Source organism: Pecten maximus, chromosome 7, assembly GCF_902652985.1.
Source record: "Pecten maximus chromosome 7, xPecMax1.1, whole genome shotgun sequence".
In the NCBI taxonomy this organism is placed as follows: domain Eukaryota; kingdom Metazoa; phylum Mollusca; class Bivalvia; order Pectinida; family Pectinidae; genus Pecten; species Pecten maximus.
In genome coordinates this window covers 33738265-33756081 of record NC_047021.1, presented here as the reverse complement: position 1 = coordinate 33756081, position 17817 = coordinate 33738265, and the positions used below count along the sequence as shown (strand labels likewise).

General features: G+C 35.0%; 1 long non-coding RNA gene across 1 annotated transcript in view; it reads left to right on the top strand.

Moving 5' to 3' along the window:
• The window catches only part of LOC117330658, an 83397-nt gene extending 75154 nt beyond the window's left edge, over positions 1–8243 (top strand). Inside the window, exons 3-5 of the long non-coding RNA XR_004533381.1 lie at positions 440–584; positions 907–1209; positions 6885–8243. This is a non-coding gene — a long non-coding RNA (uncharacterized LOC117330658). The remainder of the gene's footprint in view (positions 1–439; positions 585–906; positions 1210–6884) is intronic.
• The last annotated feature ends 9574 nt before the right edge of the window (positions 8244–17817 follow it).

Below are 17817 nucleotides of genomic sequence, written 5' to 3'. Positions count from 1 at the left end.
TTATTTACTTCAAAACCTCCGTGCGTATATTCCTTAAAATAGGCAAGTATGAAGAGATTAAAGAGTGTTGTAGAGTTTCATAAAATTTTGTCGTAGTATTATCAGAAATTATTTTATCATGATTGACCTAATCATCTTTTGAACAGCCTGTGCCTGGTATATTTCCTTACTGTATTTTCTTTTCTTATGTGAATTAAAAAAAAATAAAACATAAAAGCATGTCCTCGTTTTTTTTTGTTTTTTTTTTGTTTTTGTTTTTTTGTTGTTGTTTTTTTTTTTTTGTGGTTGCATTGCTTCCTAATCTATGTGATCTATGTCTTTGATTCTAATAAGCAGAAAAAAAATGCACAGTACTTATTCAAATATAAATGACTCAAATTATGAATTATTTTTATGAGAAAATGTGCCATAAAAATTAATTACATCATTTTTTTTTCAGTTCCATTGCCGCCATAGCTGGTATTGTGATTGGGTCCTTAGTTGGCGCAATTACTCTGATAGCGGCCACGTGCTGTATCGTCTGCTACTGTGTGGTGAAGCGGAAAGAGGATTCCAACCTTGTTTGACCAATAAGTGCTCGAAAGGTAGGTCATGTGACTATACATTCCATATTTTACATCGTAATTAGCATAAACTATGTATAAAATCGTGAATTAAAATATCAAGGGGGATAACCTATCTCATATCTACGTATAGCACAATGATACTAGTGAATACTAGGTTATGAGCTTTGAGACTTGAAGTAATACGTTGAAACTTGTATAATCCGATGCTCTGATGAATCCAATAAATTTAATTGAATTAGAGAGTGCCGAAACAGTAATTAAGTAATTCAGTTTTAAAAACAATATCAGTCATACAAAACCAGATTCGTTCCATCATCTTTTTTTTATCTTTCATTTGCAGTTCACAAAGTGCCATTGAAAGTCCAGTCGTCATTGTTTCTATGGCAACAATGGCAAGCGCCAGATTTAGAGATTGTAATAACAATGTTTCATTAAATACAACCTGTTGGAATTTGCCAAACGCCGAAAGCAGAAAACGGTTATCTGATTACTAAGACGACACACAACCGGAAGTTAACGAGAGCAGGGTCGGGCTACCGACATGTTGTCAGTATGAAAACGAGGCATCGGAAACTGACGAGATGCGGTTATAGGAGACTCCGGTTCGTCACCGATGGAGGTTTTCCCGTGGAATATTACGCACGTAGGTTGTTATTGTATGTTTATATTAGATTTTAATTAAAAGAGTGTGTCGTGTTATTCACGGTTTAACACTTGTATTTTTGTGTATACAATACCATGTGACCTATGCTGACATACAAATTATCATGAGGAAACAATGGAGAAAATGAAATGGAAACAAGATGTCACAGAATGCCACAGATACCCTTTTTGTTTCTACAATAGTGACAAAAACCGATCACGTGATAAATATTATACAATGTATATAGGATATTAAGAGCTTTCCAAGCGAGTCTTACGCAAATTACTCTTTAATCTTTAGTTGAAATGCAACTTTATTCCTTCAACGACACGGACATTGAACACAGGACCCCGTCACTACCGCAATGCATTAGATACGTCCGAGTTGTCTGTATTTACTCTGCTGTATATATTTATATATCTATTATTTCCACCTGCTGAAACCAGACCTACCCTATAGCCTCACGCTAGAGTCGTGGCCCTGTAATTGCGATTATCGAGACATTTAATTAACAATATGTTCTATATATATCGAGCTACTATAACGAGGGATATATAAACACAAGGATCATTTTGAAATACAACGCTGCTTTTTAATAGCATTAAAAAAACTGCATAATGTATGTTTAATGGATAAAATGCCCGATGTCTATCTTGAGGTGAGCACCTAAGTGTACGGTGTCGGCCATATTTAAGACAAAAATCAGGCTTAAGAGACTGTCCTGCAGCAGAAATCTTAAACTTAGACGTAAGACTCTTTCATGATCCCGAAGCAAGACCATTTTTGCTGTATCTAATATGGAATGGGAATTAATCTAAAAGGCGGAATAAACGATTTCGTTATGCTTTGTTGTAGTTTGTGACTTTCACATATAGAAATAAACTTAAACAATGATAATTTAGTTGCGATAGATAGTTTTCTTCCTCAACTTCTATATTCAAATTGTGCCCTTTTCAAGGTTTAACGACTGATGATTCGCCGACCCCATTAACAGAACTTCCCACTCATTAGGGAAATGATTTGACAAGGAATAAGCATAAACATGCTTCCCGAGCTAAAGGTTTAGGAATTGTGGGGTTTTGGTTTTAATAGAGTACCGTACAGCATGCTAGTGTTTGATTGGGTACAGTTATAAACGGGCGAGAGACGGTTCTATTTTAGGCCCTGATCAAGTTTACATGCTCCCGTTCTGTCTGCTAAATTAGGTTTAGAATTGACGCGAAAACAGATTATGCTACCAAAACACGATAAACAAAAATAATTCAAACGCTGGGTTATAAAAAGTAATGTGCTTTCTCGGGGAAACATGTGACGATTATGGTGACAGGACTTCTAAGCCGGGATTTTATTCAGAATAAAACCTTACATTAAACATGTTAGTAGCTCGGTTTAATTCCACTTTTCATGCATTGGTAAGTCATCATAATGTTCCGTTGCTTGATTTGCCAGAATTTACGTCAATGGATAAACTCCTGCGGCGATATTAACTCCGTTCCCGCTCTCCTGTAGAACCCATTTTTGTGTTTTCCCTGGAATAATACGGGTGATTAGTCGGCCTTATGTCACCGCAAAGAAACCATTTGGCAGGAATTACACGAACCTAAATAGCACAACAGAGTGCTATTAGTTACAGATAGAAAACTCTATTAAAACATGACGGTACATTTTAAATCAAATTTTCCATGTACTATAATCAAACTCATACTTGCTTTATCAAGTGCTATAATTAAACACCGTGTGAAACACAGTGTTAAACTATATTATATTTACATGACCCGATCCAAGTCGTTCCGTCCAATCCAAACCCTGTAATGCTGGTTGGTGTTAAGAATATAAGCCTCTGTACCATGTCCATGTTTTGTGTGATGCGACTGATTTGGAATGTTTTTATTTTATTTTCTTTCTACATTAATTCTTCACAATGTCTCCCTTGAAATTGTCTCACTTTTGGCATTTGAATTAAGCGGTCGCCCCTTTGAAGAAGAGCATAGGTTTTGACCCAGGGCCTTGAAAATGCAAAGTAATGGAAGGAGTACACTATAGCCCTACCTTATACTGAAGGTATGCTGCACAAGGATACAGCCCGTGTTAGTGAAATAGAACAGAAGAAATACCGTATCAATGTGCATGCGGGCGTCACATTTCCGCGACCATTAAATTTGCCCCGATGAAAGAACACTCTCTTGAAATTATCTACATATGTGCTGATAGGATGTCAAACAATAAGCCTACAAGTCCTGTGCAATGTTGAGAATGTAGAACAAATTTCTTGTAATTCATATTCCTATATACTTGATTGATTGATCGATTGGGTTAAATGTCCCTGTCCGGTTATAACCGAGCCTAGGACACTAGGGAGGGGTTGGGCGGGGCAATAGTGGGGCCAATTCCGCATTATATTGATAGTCAAATGATCTAATGAGGAGAGACGGAGAAGTGTATCTTTATGTCCTATTCTCTCTCTCTAAACACACATATGTATATACCTAGGCCTACGTTATTCTAATCCAGGCCTATATTCCACTTAACTCTATGGCGGCTAGCAATAAGATTACTACACAAAACTACTCCATCGTATGCTTCATGTAGCTGAAGCACAATAGAATGCATAAATTGTGATTGATACGATATCTAAACTTCATCTCCTATAATTGTCTCCAGTGCTGGGGAGCCGGATTTACAGCCATAGGGAAACACATTGGCAATAACAACATATCTGATCTATAAGGTTTTATAGGAGAAACACAGAAGTCTGACTGTCACTTATAAAGTGTGTGCTTTGGTTACAATCTGTCTAGAAAACCGTGCCAAAACACTGAGGGGGAATTAACAGTCTATCGACCCACTGGTGTGTCCCTCTTGGGAGGGCTATCTATACACTGTGGCTGGATGTGGATGGTCAGGCTGTAACAGGGGACAAGGCCGGGATTTTATCGTCTCAACTTCCCGTCGTGTTAGTTTGTCTACTTATTTTAGGCTACAAAACTCCAGTAGGTGTTGGCTTCCCTATATTGTCCTTATCTCGATATCCAGTCGTATTGGTTTGTCTGCCTAGGATAAAGAACTCCAGTAGGTGTTTAATTTCCTGATCTCTATATCTCAATATTCAATCGTGTTATTGTGTCTAGCAGGATTTAGGACTCCAGTAGATTTTTGTTTTCCTTATCTCCCTATCTCGATTTACAAGTCATGTTATAATTAGGCTCAGCTTAGGTATCGAGCTGCAATTTGCGTTAGGTGTTGCGAAGTCCCGGCGGCATGCTTAGGTTTGAAAAAGAAGAATTGCGAAAGGAGTTTGTTATCCGTTATATCTCAATATTGTCTACCGAACTGCAACAGGTGCTAGCTGTCCTTTATAAGGAGATATAGTCAATCAGTCTTGTGAAATAGAGTACATTAGAAATTGGTAGGGTTATGCTTTATTGAAGTGGAGAGATAGGTATAACTATTTCAACGAATAGTATTGGTCATCACTCTCGCTGTCAAACTTTTTTGGCGAACGTATTACGTTCTTTATATATGCGAGATTTAACTAGTCACTTTAAAACCAGTAAACATTACGTTTGTTTTGATAGATAAATCTCGTGAAATATGAATTGCCAAGTTTGTAACTGTTTTTATCAAGGACATATATTTCAAATTCAAAACAAAATCAATGTATTAATTTAATGAATGAATAGAATTTCACTACCAATAAACGGATAAAACCTTGTCAAGTGTTGCAAATACTATTTTTAATTTTTATGTATCAAATGGAAGTCCCTCAAAATGTTTCACCATTCAAACCGTCTTAATACATTTAATACACAAACACGTGACCTATAACCGTATATATCAGACAAGACATCCTCAATATTCACTCGCATAACACACGAAATCCAGCTTGTAAGGGGTGGGTAATTATGACAAATGTGCGAGCTGCAATAATCGAGCATGCATCATTGATTTTTACAACGGGATTCCTTTTTGAAGAGTCTATAATTATATAGTTTAAAGAGATACATCATTGTTTAACCAACTTATGAAATAAGTCATCAACATTATTATCAAGATATCGCGGCAATATCAAAGATATTTTGCATTTCTACATTGACTGGTTCGCCCGTTGTCAGTATAATGTGACCGGGTGGGGTGTGCTGCTGGGTGTCCTCGGCAGTATGCTTCAGTGAGGTAGCAATATAAATCGGCAAAAGTTCCGGCCTATCACAAGGAGACTAAACACGAACATACCGCAGTCTCCCAAAACACACATACGCACTGAACACACGCATGCATGACGCACGCACGGGAGGCCGTCCTTAAATGACCTTAGCTGTTAATAGGACGTTAAACAAATTAAACCAAACCAAACCAAACCAAACTACATTTGCATCCAAACCGTAATGATACTTCGATACTTGTAATAGTCAGCTAATGACAATGAACACATATAATTTAATTCCCAAGTTCGGAGCGACATCGCGATAATGCGAAACAACGAGAAGACGACCGCACATTGTAGAGAGAAAAAGCGAGCGACAATATAACACCAATTTAGTATTACCCTATTTCCGCTTATGAAAAGTCACAATTTGCGAAGCGGTAAAAAAATGTTCACCGGCATTAGGCCATAACCGCCCATAATACTTTAAAAAATAGTGTTATTGAGACATTTTCTACCAGTTGACATTTTGTCATTCTTGGCGGATGACCTTACAATATGTGCAAACTACTTTAGGATATTTTTCATCTGCCAATGGTACTCATAACCAGCAATTATTTTGTAACAGTTATGCTAGACAATTATTGCAACTGGCTTTTAGTTTTGAACGAATGTTCCTACTATTGGTAATATTTCGGATATTTGCTTATCTAAGTTCGGTCATTGACATACATGTATACTGACGATAAGAACAGTGACTCTGATTACTTTCATGTTTTCTTCTCTTTGAGACGTACACTAATTATACAAAACGTCCAATTCTAATTATCCAATACATTTTCTATGTTTTGAATTCGTTCATTACTTTGTTACTCCTGTTTCTTTTCCTGATATTTCGCTTTTCGCCAATTACCAAGATGGTTCCTCGCATTTGATATTTAGATGTTTTGAGCCAGTATATTGTTAACACGCCCACGAGTGATAATCATGTTTACAGAAACGTTAAGTGACTTAAACCAACACATTATCAAAATAATTAGAAAACTTTCCTATTTTTGTGCTTTCTGGTTTCCTAATAAATGAAATTGGTGAAGATACGGACTTTTGATTCAACTTACGTAAAATGCATTAATGGATAGTTAGAAAATGAATCAGGTTACACGGTTATGGCTCAAATGCAATTTTATTTTTAACTCTATTTCTATTTTTATGCTAACCCTCGTGTCGGGACAAATACAAAATATTAAAATAAAGCCAACACAGACAAAACAAAACACTTATTGTACCAGTGATTTTTTTTTACAAATTACACCTTATTATGTCAGTCTACTCCTTCTGAAAAGGTGTAATTTACACAAGGTGGTCAGTTAGTATTAATTTCATTTTTTGAAATTATTTTATTTATTTGTTTCTTTGTATAACGATATGAGATATGTGACCTCCATGACATTCAAATACAAGATAACGTTTTTCATAATGTAGACTTTTAAAACCTCCTGTGTATAAAATGTTTAAATCTCGTTTTCTATTGCAGGTGCTGTTGGAACCATATTACCAATGTTTCGTGCTTGTGCTGAAAGCTGATTGAACCAATCCAATGGATTTGTAGTATTGTGAAAAGATTACAAATTTAATATTATTGATCTTGTGCGTTGTGAATATTAAGAATCTACAATCCCGTCAATGTGAAAATAAACTAAAACAAACTTCGCTGGCATATAATCCATGTGTGTGGTATTAAATGTGGTAATTACATGACACAAAAACAATACGGGAAGGCGATGGCGCCGGTGATTGTGTATGTACGTCCAATGTGCAGATGTCTAATATATACTTATATGACTATTCTGAAAGTGGAAGCAAGCTTAAAATTGCAATACAATTCACGCACCGAAAATGTAATGTTCACTTAATCAATAATACACTAGTTCTTCATTTATTTTTTGCTGAATACTTATGCAAACATTTTGAAATTGTGTCGACGTCCTTACGACAAGATAAACGTTTTATCAGTTTTGATTATATTTCAACAAACATCGTGTGCATACCAAATGCAGCGTGTTATCATCATTCATACCATTCCTGGTACAGTTGGCAACCCAAAATGTGTGCTATTGTACAATTATAGCCTTCTTCTAATGTCAATAGGCGGATTTATTAACACGAGAAAAATATATAACCGATGACAAAATCTTAGGTTTTTATACTTATTTTTCTCATGGTAATTAATCCGCGTATCTGTTCTGTGTGTAATATAGTACTGTTATGTTGTATGGAAGACATTGAGTTACAAAACTTAAGTTGCAAAACTATTTCAAATTACATACAAAGTAAATTCTTAATAGTTATCAACATATCAGCTTCGAGTGATAAAAATGCCCCAATTAACACAGTGGTATGGGACATTCGCTTAGTGAGGCAGTAATGTAAACTTAGTTTGCGTTCAAATGATTGGAGGAGATCGTCGTTATATCATGGCAGACATGTTTGGATACGATAATATCTTTTTTGAAGCGACAGCAAATTGACTTGTTAAAATCAATTGGTTTTTTAAATCAATCAAAAAAACACAATAAAAAATATATAATCTGCAGAATATAATGACAGAAAAGATGCAATTAAATGTATTTAGTATAAAACGGTCAAAGAAAAGCTTTTATGCGTAACATGAATTGATTTGATTACTTGATCTAAACATTGATAAATATATTCGGTGGGTACTCTCCGTCTTCCATACTTTTTCGTGTCGTTGTTTGTTAATATTTAAATGAAACATGAGGTCACATACGTCATTATTTTATGTGCACAAATCTGTAAATGTAGACACGGTGTTTTAGTTCGGTATTATAACAGTATATAGCTAATGTATCAAATAAAATGATAACGAATCATTTGACAATTTTGTGTGGTGAAAATTGGTTTAATAAGGACTTTCAATAACAAAAAGATGAGTTTTCTGATAATGACTTATTGTCAACCTGTGATTTAATACTAACATCTAATCATCGGATAGGACATTTAAAAGAAATAATGAAGTTGGATTTAGGATAAACTTGAATATATTTTAATGTTATAGAGATATAACATATTATAGCTCCACTTTTATTGATTAATGAGGAACTCTTTTCTCTAAGAAATTATTACGCCGCTGTATTAGCCAATCATTAGTGGTGTTTTAAACGGCGACGCCATTTTTTTTTCTTCGTGTTATTGGACGATAACATAAATGTTGCAGACAATCAAAATACTTGTTAAAAGTAAGATTAAATCATTGTATACTCAAATCAATTTCAATTTGATATCGTGAGCTTGCCTTCGAATTCAGTTTCATCTTTAATGACATTCCTCATTTTACCTTATTTTATCGTTTCGTATTCCTCTATTTAACAAAGTATGTCCTTACCAGAACAATGTCTATGTGATCATTTCTCTGACGATAAACTGACTATTTACTTTTCAAATAATCCTCTGTACTCACAATTCTGTCCTTTCTATTCATGTTGCCTACCCTGATATCTAACCTTACTTCGCTGACGTTAAATTGTCTACTCATTTTCCTCATCTTGACTATCATATTTGCATCTCAGACGCTGCCCAGTCCTTAACAGATGCAATCATTTCTCCGGATAGGTCATGTACACACGCTTCTCTAAGTGTGTTTGTTCTATTCCTCATTTTCCTACTCTGTACAGATATATTCATATAGTTTGTTCTATTGTTTCGACATGGAGCTAATGCCTATATGCAAAGGCGTCTCTTTGATAATTGCCTTGCATTGAGGTTACGTCAACGTGCATACAGATATGATGTTTTGTTCGGTTTTGTTGAGGTTAACGCCCTCACAACAGTGAAGATGTTATGAAAACATTTTTCGCAAATAACCGGACTTACGGACACTTTAGAGTGCGAGCGTTCTAGGATGACCAATTTTACTGTCAACTTCAGAGGTAAACGTCGATCAGAGCACAGCAAGTACCATTTTTATAGAGTTTGGCCGGTCTCCCCTGGACTATAATCCATGATTAAAACCGACGAACTCACCGTGAGGAATAAGGAAAGAAATCGAAGTAGGGAAGATATTCGTTCCTTTTGTGTTTCAGATTACAAGATAGAGGGTACCACACTAATCGCCTTGTATTCATATGCATAGAGAAACAGATTTATTACGACCTGCATGGATGACATCAGTATTCAAGAGTGCAAACAGGTAATAAAAGGTGATGTAGGTGGATTCAAGCCACAAAAATATTCACAGTGCGCTTATTAGGTAAAATTAGGTAATATAATCATGTTCCAGAAGCAAAATATGTTGCATTAGTTAAAAGAATAAGTTATTGCAATCATTTTTACAGAAAAAAAAAACATACCAAAATATCGTATATTGATAGAAAGGAAAGCAATAGGAAAGTTCAATTTATTCAGAAATTAAAAGCATTCGTTAGAAAATATTCAAACTATCTCATTTCATTAAAACATTTAATTTCATCTTGTAATGAAGCATGCTTTAGGTAACTGTATTCTTCAACAATAGATTGTATCATTAGGTTTATAGGATATCACTAGAATTACATTTTGTTTTGTAACACGAGGGAATACACTTCATGATAAATAATCCTTTTCTCATTTACATGAATACCATATTGATATTTGGTTAAAATGATTTCTGCACTGTCTGTGAAAATGGAAAGAAACTACTATAGCATGACAAAAACATCAAGTGGTTCTACTAATATGCTTTGATATTGAGATATATCACATTTTTTTAGTTAATTGAGCTACAGATGAAGTAGAAAATACCGATATGTGAACAAAAATCGACAAAACGAGTACACGATATGTTGTATTTACGCGGAAACTCTTCAGTAATGCAAATAAGACCAAACCATCCAAACAGGTAATAGTTTTCTTATTCACTTACCACACGTGCCATGTAAATATAGACTATGTAACGTTCTCAATATATGAACCAAGGGTAGTGAAAAAAACACCATACAAACAGATTTAAAATATCAAAATAAGATTTAGTCTAGAATCATAGGCCCATGTGGTATGATTTTCAGTTTTCAGATGAAAATTATTTTGTGGGAAGATCAAAATGCTTTAAATATCACATTCCTTCTATTTAACAGGTTGGGGAAATCTGCCATTTTCAGCTATATAGCTGATTTCAGCTACTCTAGCTAAACATAGCTAAAAAGTGAAAGTTGTTAAATACTGTGTCTGGTAGGGTGACGTACCCGATCATTTTGCGGCGCATGTGCGACTTTGTGTATTTGACACGTCAACAGGTAAATTGTTTTGAAGTAGCTGAATCCAGCTATCGATAGTAGCTATGTTTAACTAGAGTAGCTGAAAATGGCAGATTGCCCCAACCTGTTTAAGTAATGTCTTAGTACATATGTCTACAGCATGTATGACACGCGTAATTGTCCAGATTTGTTTCCTCTTCATATTACTTTAACTAGCTCCGAGGTTAATTAAATTGAGTTAAAAAGTTATTAATTCTTAAAGATATCATATTGCATTGTTCTGATAAATCGACATAAGTTTTATCATGGTTTTACAACATTCCGGATCCTCACACGTCTAGCCAGTATATCGTGACCGTAACCATACCCTAGCTACAGGAGACAATATGTTCTTACCTTCAAATCAATGAACGTTACATACAATACAATACAATACAACCCTGTTGAATGTTTTATGCGTGTGCTTCTGTATACGATTGCCTTTGACTAAAGCTTTTATATGTATATGTCGAATAAGTAAAATAGAAAATAATTCAATACAGTCAGAACACAAAGACAAAACCTTTTACCACTGAATGGCACAGAGATCGAGATGTATTCTCACGTCACCTAGATTGAGAATGATAGAACAAGCAAACGGCATTGAACATAGTCACCCCATCAGGCATATACTGGCCAATTCTTTATGTATGGGACAGATACGATAGCTGGGTTTGTGTTATCAATGAGGTGAAAGTTTCGTTATAAAAATACGAAAATAAACCACGATATAGTCCGATCACAAAGACCTGTCGTGTTTAACTTTGATTAGCATATTGATTGCATACGAGTCTATAATCATATAGGGAGTATAGATACATGGCATACTTGTAAAGACGAATTAGTCGTGTGGGGTAAGTGGTCAACTGAGATACTGATACTGGTGACAATAACGGGTTCGAATCCCGTCGGGAACTGTTTTCCCTGATATGAGTTTTTTTTATTCAATTATACATTCAATTATCGTCATCAGCCTTCCTGGCAACTTGAATATTGACTATTGACATATCAGACGTTCAACAAGATTATACCCCAACGACCGGTTACGGGGGTAAATTCAGTTTAAAAAATTTTAATAATTGAAATATTTGTGTAAATACGTTTCATAAGCTTAAGTCTCTGACGTTATTAGGATAATAGCTTAATAGTATTGTATGTTTTGTAAGTCATTTCACTATACACTGTTGTCCCGAAATCGCAAGTTTGCATACGATTTGCAATGTCGCAGTGATTATTCGGTCAAGTTACTCCACAACGTGTACACAAGCTCGATATGCACCGAAGCATCAAGTAACAGGTTGAGATATACCTATGCACAAATATGATCGCCTTACTTTGAATATCTTAAACGAAAAGATGAACGTGACAGGATTATACCAATGTCAACACATAATGACACAGTTAACAAGAGCCTCAGCATATCAACACGATTAGTATCGAACTGATTTCTGTGATAGCATTCCCTACTTAGTTCTCTACATCATAGGATAGCCACACATGTCCGTATCGTCAGTTACGCCTTGTGTTTTTGCTGTTTGATTATGGATCACTCTTTCACTCTGCTGATACTTCCGTAAATGTAGAAGCAATAAATTCCTATTTTATTTTCTGTGCAATAAAATAAATTTCCATAAATTAATACATGCTAGTAATGGAATACAACTGGTCTCACGTTTTAGGTCAATAAGTGTGCAAATACATTTGCCAAGGGATACATTTACTTCCACACACAACTCAATGCTGAAATTATATATACATAGGTACAAACTGCTTAGTTTCATGTGAAAGTACATTTTTAATGTTACGTTGAAACCATTTGCACACGAGCATAATTCCATGCTACCATTTAATGCTCGAACTGATTAGTTTTGTATAAAATTATATCTTTATAAATACGGTGAAGACATCTGTAAATCAACTTTCACTTTAATGCTCCAATTTGATACACTAACTACTTAGTTTCGTATGAAATTACATCTTTTATATCGGCGGTGTACGATGAACATAAATGTTTTACTTATACTCAATATCTTATTTTATATACTGTTTAGTTCCGTATCATTATCTGGGACCACTTGATAGGCTGGCTACGATTATTTTGTGTGTTGTAATAAGACATGTACCTACATTTATTTATCCTTTGGACAATCCATGACTTTATACAACATGAAAAAAGTCTTCTTTAAAAGAAACACTTTCCTATGATTAAATAGTGTATATATCTGATCTTATATCTGATATAAATCAGCTCCATACTAAAACAGGTATAAAACTGTCCCTACAAAATCCCATTAGTATCAGTGCATGCGTTCTATCAAAATAAGGAAAAGCCTCGCTATGAAAGGGAGCACACCACTATTTCAAACGAAAAAGTCAAAAATATAACATTCACATAATCAAGAATATATAATTTCGTCACAAAGCTACGCTCTCTTTCTAGGATACATGAGTGAAAAGTGTGAAAATCAAGAAGGGAAGATAGAAAAGAAAAGAAATATACCTTACGAAATATCATAGGACATTAAAGGGGGTGGGGGGATGCATTAACCCGCGCGTTTATTGTATCATATTTATTTGTTTGTTTATTTAGGTATTCATTAATCTTATTTTTATTTTGTTACTTTAATTTGAGTCCTATGAAATTTGCATATTTAATCTATATCGATAATATGCTTATATGCTTGAAGTGAAAACCATAGACCGGAATCAGTCTGATGGGCAAAAACTGTCTTGTCGCTGTATTTAATAAATGAAATAATTGAAATGAAAATATTGACTTAAGACATTTAAGAGTACATTTAGATCAACAATACGTATAAGTATATATGCATGTGGAAGTGAGAAAAATGTTCAAATGCATCACTGAAAAATCTAAGAAGATCTGTATGTATACAATGTCTCATCAGTTAACCATCGGGATGACATTTCAGCAAAGACAAGAACGCGTGAGGTAAATAAAAACTTAGCGTGAAAAAAACAGAGACAGAAACAAACACAAATGTCAATATATAAACAACAGTTATAAGGGAGCGACAAAGAGATGGCTGTCATCATGACTGTCAACAAAAAGTACAGTTACAAAAGAAGCAAACGTGACAAAGTTAATTTCGCGGTTGCTACTTGTATCATTTGTAGTGACGAACCAGACTCCCTTAAATGTCAACAATCATTCGTTACCCTGGACATCCAGAGGTGATTCTAGAATGGTAAGGCATTGTATTTGACATCTTTCATGTCTTGTCGTATTTAGGACATGATTGTTTTATTTCTTTGACCTTTCAATCGCAGACGAATGTTAAATGCGCAATATAATTTTACATTGCAGCAATTATTTCTTTCATTGCGACTCTGCATCGACCATATTTGTTAAAATATATGGTTCTTTATTTTCTAAGGGTTTTATGTTCACAGAACAGCAAATGTTACATGCCGGTAATGTGTCCACCACGTATAAAGGGATTACTCAACTATTAAACAAAGCTTTGGCTCTTATTTTTGCTTCTCTCATTTTGGTCTTCAGGTTTAATTTTGTCATTATAATGAGACCTAGAGGGAATGAGGGAATGCACGATATCATGTCAAAGTATTTCATTTCACTTTGATGTCACTATAAAAGCGTCCGTAATTGTCCCCAACATTCGAGAACAGCGACTTCAATGGCCCCATTGTGTTTGTAAAACGATAGTAAACCAAGCCAAACGCAATAGCTCAACACCAATCAAAGAGCAGCGATTACCATTTACTAAAATTCGGTTTCCCTAAGTCCAGGAAGAGAACAAATACCCTACCTCGCTGGTCAGGCGCTTAACACTAAAACCAAAACAAAGTTTTTCTTCAAGTCAAATATCTTGAAAGAAGAACGGAGTCGGGGAATAGAAATAAATAAAAGATTCTAAATATTACCATTGAAGAAAAGTATTTGATCGTTTTAGCGCCACAATAGATAATCATATTTTTCCCACATTAGTCGCCTCTTACGTTTGTGCACCAAGTAACATCGAGTACACTCTTTTCTCATTCCCCGACCTCTAGGTGTATACTTCGCGTGTTCGGGAATTTTTGAACTCATTATCTGTAATCGTCCCCATATCCCATATTCTACATATCAGTTTCCGAACTAGTTACTACGTGTCTTATCTGTGACTGGTATAAGTATAAGGTTGGATTTGACTGGGAGTATCTCATTCAGATCCGTATACGCTTTCTTTGCCAAACATTTGTCGCGGTTCTTGACATTTCCTTACTTTATAGATCATGTGTGTTTTGTGATTCTTTTAATGTTTCTCTTCATATCAAACCTAAGCCATTAACTGATGACTTTTTAAAGCAATTTGGATCCTCATTTAATAAATCGATTACCACTTCCTGTATTTAGTGTGATATTTCAACCGTGGATAGTGTTTATACTTATACCAGACGTAACTAGCCCTGCGTTCAGAAATAAAATTGAATTATTTCCATATGTATTTCAAATACTTAGGACCCAGTATTTGTGCAGACAACAAATAATTAGATTGTTACAAACATTTTGTTACTTCTCTGGAAGTCATTCACGAGAAAAATAAATCAACTATGTACAACGTATATCTAAGAAGTAGTCATTCAAATTGAATAATGAGAAAATGATGGGGTAGCATTCCTTGTAAATAAAACAAAATACGGCTCAAAGTTACACTAAGAAAACTGTTAACGGTATACGGAAATGTAAAACACGTGCTCATACTGTTTAATGTACATGTAGCTGAACAATCGCATCATGCGTGGACAGTTCTTATGAATAACTTCTTCTGTTCAAAAGTAGCAATATTTTTTGTTACTTTTAATTAAAGTGTAATTGTTTGAAGTAAGACATATTGTGTCTGAGAAATACTGCTAGTTATTGTCTTCATGTAGAAAAGTGTTACTGCTACATTGATCATCATCTGGAGATTTCGATTTACTAACTCGAAATTTTGAGACAGTAGAAAAAAGTTGATATGGCAGTTAAACGCGCCTGTATCTTCAGATTATTGCAAAACCAAAAAGTGGCTGATAATACGTTTAACCAGTTATGCTAAAATATCTATGAACAGTGAAAATAAACCCAAATAATTCAATTCAATAAATCAGATTCTCGCACAATATATTTTACATAGAAAGGAGTTGTCAACGTACTCACTAAGAACTAAGAACTACCATATGATATTCTGTTGTAACTTAATCGCAAATCCATGTCCATTTCATAGCTAGAGGCTGTTGAACATGCTCAATATCTCAACGGATTGCAAATTATTTAAGAAAAACAAATATGAAAGTTTTACACTTTTCACTAGAAGAGATATTAAGGTTTTAATTTCATCATTACTTCTACCGATAAATATAGTGGCTCTCTACGTCCAAACGTATATAAATTCACCGGTCAGTTGTAGATGCAGAATTCAGATTCTAATTACATCAAATCAGTACTAAAGTTCCCTAGGATAATGACTCTTGTCTGTCTGTCTGAGTTTTTTTTTTTTTTTTTTTTTTTAAAATCACACGATTCCACATATTGTACGATTCCTCAGCATTTTAACGTTTTGTTTAACACCAATGGTTATGTGACGTTACACACCATTGTCTGATAAACAATTAAACTTTTATCATTCGCATTCCTAGCTCAAGCCGTGGACAACATTGGAAATTCAGAAGATTATCAAACGAAAGCAGAGACCCCAGAATATATAAAACATGTCTTGTTTGTATATCGTGGACAAGAAAGTAAGTTTCATTTACGATAATGACATCGTGGACATCTTAAGGAACTAAGGTGCCCTGAAGGAGATGTGATATCGTGGACAGGCCAGAAATTAAGGAGACATCGATCATATTTGAATAACGCCAGATACTGAAGAAACGCTAAAATACATTTTAGGATACTTTTATATTATGTATAACACCGGACGCTGAAGGAAGGAAGGTTAACACGCTTTATAACCAACACACATGAAGCGAGGAAAATAAACACATCCCCATGTACATCAATAAGGAATAAGGAAGAGAATGGAATCCTATTTCATAATGTCAGGGACAACTGCTTTACATACCTTCTATTCATGCTGTATGCGGTGGCCGAGTGGTTAAGGTGTCCCGACAGTTTAACACTAGCCCTCCACCTCTGGGTTGCGAGTTCGAAACCTACGTGGGGCAGTTGCCAGGTACTGACCGTAGGCCGGTGGTTTTTCTCCGGGTACTCCGGCTTTCCTCCACCTCCAAAACCTGGCACGTCCTTAAATTACCCTGGCTGTTAATAGGACGTTAAACAAAAAAAACAAAAAACAAAACAAAAAAAAATCATGCTGTATGCATATTACCATAAGTTTGATTATTTTAACAGCCTCAGTCATAAAATATTTGTTGACTTGTCTGTTTATGTTAAGCGACAGCTTGTGTCACAAACTGATATATAAATCTAGGTCATCTATTTATAGACCCGGTCCTGTTGTATAGTTGTGACTACAAATATACCTAGTCGATATCGGTGGGGTAAAGGGAGCTGTCGAGCTGCCATTGTCAGCCGGGTACAAATAATGGAGAGCTTGCTGAACAAAGTTGTCCTCATCACAGGTAAGTATATATAACCGGTATTTATGTCTGGATGGACTGGCCAGGTAGATGTCATACTGATATGCGGGAAATTGTATCTTTCATATATTCAAGGTCTCCTTAGACAACCCACAAAGTATTCACAGAGTGTGTGATAATTGTCAATTCTCTCTAGTGGGTAGGTATTCGGAAAATTCTATCATTATGTACCTGAAATAGTTTATAAGTAGGAGCTAGTTTTATTTATGCTGGAACAGAATAATCCGACCAATGATATATGCAATTTGAATAAACACGTGGATTTCGGTACGTCATACTCCGATGCATATTATTTATATACACAAAACAACAACAAAGAATACCTATACATTACGAACTTGTAACCCAAATTTAATCTCGTTAAAACAATGGCAAAATATAAACAAAAATATAGATTTGCATTGAGACTCCTGTAAAGGTGCAAGGCCATAAGACCATGTGCCCCGGAAGAGGTAGCGTCTTCTGCTTCATCGATGACACTTTGCCATATAAATCTAGGTTAAATCCGGGTTAACAATGTTTGTGTATTCAAGTTCTCAGAAATTATTGTAATTCCTATTGTCTTTAATTGAATTA